At 39.5% G+C, this 6,278-nt stretch overlaps 1 pseudogene across 1 annotated transcript; it reads left to right on the forward strand.

The window, feature by feature from the left end:
* The first annotated feature begins 2,136 nt into the window (after positions 1-2,136).
* Positions 2,137-4,433, forward strand: LOC311182319 (melanoma inhibitory activity protein 2-like; annotated as a pseudogene). Its single transcript has one exon. The product of its transcript is annotated as a melanoma inhibitory activity protein 2-like (transcript).
* The last annotated feature ends 1,845 nt before the right edge of the window (positions 4,434-6,278 follow it).

Here is a 6,278-nt window from a genome sequence, read left to right on the forward strand (position 1 = left end):
CTATAGAGGCTGGAAGATGGAGACCCTGCTCCCTGATGATTACATTTCATTTATTTATTTATTTATTTAAGATTTGTTTGTTTGTTTGTTTGTTTGTTTATACAAGCACTGGGTACAGTCAGAAGCGTGGGAGGGTGAGAGAATTCACCAGAGCCAGGACAGGGAACAGAACAGGCAGACTGATGAAGCACACTGCTGAGGGGAGCAGCGGGCAGCAGGAGAGGTCTGCGTGCCCTGTAGGACCCTCACCCGGTGGCCAGGGATCGAACTGGCACTACAGAGGCTGCAGGCAGCTTCACAACCCAGCCCTCAACTGCTGTGCCACCGGGGGAGGCCTGATTGCATTTTGAAGGAAAGGCTTCCAGGTCTTTGAGAAAGATGTTTCTGAGTTGTAGGAGATACATCAACATCTCATAGGGACAGAGGCAAAATTCACAATTGTACAACCTCTTTAGTAAACTTTAAGAAAGGGTGAATGGGCTTATCTTCAGGTGTTAACTAGAACCAACAGTAAATTATCTCGGCAGCCCTAAGTTTTATCAGACAGGCATTTTAAGGGAGACTGTGATCGCCCTAAGAATGTAGCCTTTTGCAGCTAGAAATTGTTAGTCCTTGTTTAAGATATAGAATATATGGGGCTCTCTGGTGGTGCAAGGGGTTAAGACACCACCTTTGAAGCAATCCGCAGCTACTGCAGCACGAGTTTGATCCCCGGCCAGCAAGCTACCCTCATGGCACAGCAGACCTCTTCTGACTCGCCTGCTGCTCCCCTCAGCAGTATATTTCAGTCAATCTGCCTGTTCTGTTCCCCACTGTCTCTGGTGGATCCTCCCATCCCCCCACACCTCTGGCCTGTACCCTAGTTCTTGTATGCATAAATAAATAAATCTTTAAAAATAAAAAAGGTGGGCCTCCCCGGTGGCGCAGCTGTTGAGCGCTGGATTACGAAGCTGCCCACGGCCTCTGCGGCACCGGTTCGATCCCCGGCTGCTCCCCTGCCACAGGAGGAGGGTCCCACATGGCGCATAGACCTCTCCTGCCGCCCGCTGCTCCCCTCAGCAGTGTACTTCAGTCTGCCTGCTCTGCTCCCCACTCTGGCTCTGGTGAATTCTCTCACCCTCCTCCCGTGCTTCTGACTGTATCCAGTGTATGTATAAACAAAAAACAAACAAACAAATAAATAAAACATGCCTCTAAAAAAAAAATAAAATAAAATAAAAAAGGTATATAATATATAGCACAAAAATATGTTATATGTATAACATAATTATATATGCACAAGATTAGATTCAAAAGTCCAAACATAAATCCACATATATATCAGCACCTAATCTATGATAAAGAAACTACAAAAATACCAAAACTACCATGGAGAAAGAATAGTCTCTTTAATAATGGTGCTAGGAAAACTAGAAAGCCACGCATAAAAGAAGTCAGGTCACTCAATAACTCCATGCAAAAACAATTAATTACAAATGAATTAAAGATTTAGATATAAGACCTGCCACAACAAAATATGCAGAAGAAAAACATGTGGGATATGTTCCATGACATCAAAGATAAAGATGTTTTTAGAGATTCAATCACTATGAAATAAAAGCAAAAATAAAGAACTGGGAATACTTCAAGCTTAAAATCTTTTCACCGTGAGAGAAAATATAAGCAGATTAAAAAGACAGCCTACTGAATGGGAGAAAATGTTCACACAACATGTAACTGACAAGGGAGTTACACAACATGTAACTCCAAGATATATGAAGAAAAAACTTACATAATTCAAAAATAGAAAACCAAATAACCCAATTACTAAATGGTCAGTATAGCTGAACAGATAATTCTCCAAAGAGGATATCCAAAAGGCCAGTACATAAATAAAGATGTGGTCATCATTGCTCCCAATAAGAGAGATACAGGTTCAAACCACAGTGAGATCCCATCACACATGTGTGAGATGGCACGTATTAAAAAAATCCCCAGGTGCTCTCCAGTGATTGTCGTGGCCCGGCCCGGCCCTGGCTGTGGCAGTGACTGCCAGGTGGCCTTGGCGCCATGGGGGGGCCCAGGACGGCCCCCCAGTAGTACTTGGGGCTGGTCCTGGAGAAGCTGCAGAGGGTTGTTGCAGCTTTGCCTGAAGATATGAGGCCAGGTTCTACACTTTATGGTTTTCCATGGAAATCGGTGATATGTGCAACTTTTGTTGGATTGTTTGCTCTTCTCTTGTTTTTATGGAGAAGTTTTCGATCAGTTAGAAGCTGATTTTATATGGGAAGAGAGAAAAAGCTTGCTGTAGAACTTTCTACACTAATTGAAGAAAAATGTAAACTACTTGAAAAATTGAGCCTTGTCCAAAAAGAGTATGACTGCTTAGAGTCATCTGTAAAGGATGCCGACTTTGAGAAAGAGTCAATAGAAGCCCAAACCTTGGAGGCAATGTACGAAAAGTTGAACAGTTCTAAATCTGAACTTGAAGATGAAATACTTTCTCTAGAAAAAGAGTTAGAGGAAGAGAAGTTAAAACATTCTGAACAAGACGAATTGATGGTGGATATTTCTTAAAAGATACAATCCCTAGAAGATGAATCAAAATCCCTCAAATCACAAGTAACTGAAGCCAAAACAACCTTAAAAATATTTCAAATGAATGAAGAACGACTTAAGATGGCTATAAAAGATGGAATGAATGAAAATTCCCAATTTCAGGAAACACAGCAACAGTTTTTACAAGAAGTTGAAGAATGGAAAGAACAAGTGAGTGAACATAATAAACAGAAAATAGCATTTGAAGTCTCCAAATTAGATGTGGAACAAGTTCTTTATGAAAAAGAAAATCAGATAAAGTCCTTTACAGAACGCTTGCTAAAGATGAAAGACTGGGCTACTGTGCTTGGACAAGACATAACACATGATGATAACTTAGAATTGGAAATGAACAATGAATTAGAAAATGATAATCAACCAAAAGGAGCTTTGAAGAAACTGATTGATGCTGCTAAGTTAAATGCTTCTTTAAAAACCTTAGAAGGAGAAAGAAACCAAATTTATACTCAGTTATCTGAAGTAGATAAAGCAAAGGAAGAGCTTACAGAGTGTATAAAAACTCTCCAGACTGAACAAGAATCTCTACAGTCAGAAAATGCACAGTTTGAAAGTGAGACTCAAAAACTTCAGCAGAAACTTAAAGTAATGACTGAACTGTATCAAGAAAATGAAAGACACTTCACAGGAAACTTACATAGAGGAAAATTACCAATTAGAGAAAGAAGAGAAACTTTCCAAAGCAGATGAAAAGATCACCTATGCAGCTGAAGAATTGGAAACCTATAGAAAGTGTGCCAAAGATCTTGAAGAAGAATTGGAAAGAACCATACATTCTTATCAAGGGCAGATTATTTCCCATGAGAAAAAAGCACATGATAATTGATTGGCAGCTTGGACCACTGAAAGAAATCTCAATGAGTTAAGGAAAGAAAATGCTCACAACAGACAAAAATGAACTGAAACAGAGTTTAAATTTGAACTTTTAGAAAAAGATCCCTATGCACTTGATGTTCCAAATACAGCATTTGGCAGAGAGCATTCCCCATATGGTCCCTCACCATTGGGTAGACCTTCATCTGAAACGAGAGCTTTTCTTTCCAACAAAGTTGGAGGGTCCACTCAGACTCTCACCTTTGCTTCCAGGGGGAGGAGGAAGAGGCTCAAGAGGCCCTGGGAATCCTCTGAACCATCAGGTTCCCAATGAAAGAGGAGAATCAAGCTGTGATAGGATAACTGATCCTCATAGAGCACTGTCTGACACTGGGTCCCTCTCACCTCCATGGGAACAGGATCGTAGGATGATGATCCCTCCTTCAGGCCAACCATATCCTGATGCAGCTTTTCCTCCACAAAGGCAAGACAGATTTTATACGAATTCTGGCAGACTATCTGGACCTGCAGAACTCAGAAGTTTTAATATGCCATCTCTGGATAAAGTGGATGGACCATTGGACATGGAATCCAATAGAATTGATAGCAAAGAAGATCTCAGTAATTTAAATGTGTCAGAATCATCTCTCCCTGCTGAAAGTGAAGCAACTGGCCCTGGCTTTGTCCCCCCACCCATTCATCCGGTCAGAGGTCCATTGTTTCCAGTGGACACAAGGGGCCCATTCATGAGAAGAGGTCCTCCTTTTCCTCCACCTCCTCCAGGAAGCATGTATGGAACTCCCCGAGATTATTTTCCTCCAAGGGATTTCCCTGGCCCACCACCTCCTTCATTTGCAATTGGAAATGTGGATTCATCAAGAGGTTTCCCTCCTTTTCTACCCCTAAGAGCTGGATATTTTCCCCCACGCCCACACCCTGAAAGTAGAAGTGAGTTTCCTTCAGAGTCAATTCTGCCTTCAAATGAGCCTACTACTGAAAATGCAGAACCACAACAAGAAACTTGACAAAATTTTTAGTCCTCTTCAAAAGTAATTTTGACTTCTCTCATTTTCAGTTTAAGTAACTGTTGTTACTTAAGTGATTATACTTTTGCTCAAATTGAAGCTTCATGAAATTATAATTCTCAGGATAGTATTTTGTAAATAAAGATGATTTAAATATGAATCTTATGAGTAAATTATTTCCTTTTTATTTTATTCTAGGTAGTGTAATTATTTTAATTTGAGTAACAGAGCCACTATCACATAAATAATAATGGGAGTTTTATATATGCAATCTTATAGGTATGTTTTAAACACCAAAGGCTGTGTTTATGCCAAGAACTGTATTTACTATGACTGTAGACAAGTGTGAAAGTAACTATGTTTAATTAAATAAATTTTAATTCATTAAAAAAAAAAGATCCCCAATAAAAAGTCCTGGAGAGGAGAGAAACCCCATTACAAATCGATGGGAAAGTAATCTGTGGAGTCATTATGGAAAAAAATCTGAATTTACCTTAAACAACTAAAAATGGAAATACCATAGGACCCAACACCCACTCCTGGGCACCTGACCAAAAACATTAAACTGTCAACTGAAAAAAAAAATATGTCTTATAGTGTTCATTGCAGCACTGCTTTACAATACGTGGGCCATGGAAGCAGCCTAAGTGTCCATCAATAGTGGATTGTATCAAGAAAAGATGTATTATATCCAATCACCATGGAATATTATTTAGCTATAAGGAAATGTAAAATGCAAACAGTTTCAGTAAAATGGAAGAAGTTGGAGGGAATTATGTGTAGCCAAGCATGTCAGGATGACAAAAACAAATACTGGACATTTACAATTTTGATAAAGTCAAATGCTTACAAAAACTAATGAACATTAGTAAGAGTTCTGAAGTCAAGACAGAGTGGGAGGGAGAACAGGATAAGGGAATATGAGGATGGTTGTGGAGGAGAGAAAGCCTTTCACTGTGAGGGGTGGGAAATTACAGTCTGTAGCTTCTATAGGACCATGTTTGAGGCTTAGTTGAAGTGAGGCGCAGAGGAAGCTGGCTAGAATTTGGTCCAAAAGAAGATCTTATAAGTATTTTGTTGCCTTTTCTTTTTAACTTTACAGTTTGACCCTCTAACCACACATCCCTAAATACATTGTTTCCTTTTTCCAACCTAGTATGTTCTGCATTCTTTGTACCTGGCATCATTTGACATTGTGAGATTCATTTGGGCACAGGCACAACTGATTTATCTTGGACTTGTGTTGTCTCTTTTTTGGGACTATTGTAGGCGGTGTAGCTATGAATGTCTTTTATGCTTGTTTCCCTATTTCTTTTAGGCGTGCCCCTAAAAGGAAGACAAGTCTGACTTGAGTAGGTGCAGGCATCAGTGCTGCAAAAGCTAAAACTGCCACCAACAATAGACTAGAGCACCAACTGCTCTACCTCTTTATCAACAATTGAAATTGTCAGTGTTCATTTGCTCTTCCCTATTCAGATGGATGTATAGTGCTATTAAATAGCAGTTTAATTTGCATTTCCTTGATGATTAACAGGGTTAACAGCATTTCAAGTGCTTATTGGCCATTTGGGTATCTCATTTTACAAAGTGGTATCTCATTTTACAAAGTGGCTGTCTATGTACTTGATTATTTTCTTGTTGGTGTATAAGGATTTTTATATCATTTCATTTCTAATTCTTTGTTGGGGACACATATTGTATGAGTAAGGCTTTCAAGCACAGTCTGATTCCTGGCTGGTAGCATACATAGGATGTATTTATATTGGGAGGAATTTTTCGGGGTAAAGTGGCTGTGGTCATGAGCCGTATATATCTCTAAATTCAATACATAAAAAATGAACTATT

The sequence above is a fragment of the Talpa europaea genome (assembly GCF_964194135.1).
Source record: "Talpa europaea genome assembly, chromosome: 12".
NCBI lineage: Eukaryota > Metazoa > Chordata > Mammalia > Eulipotyphla > Talpidae > Talpa > Talpa europaea.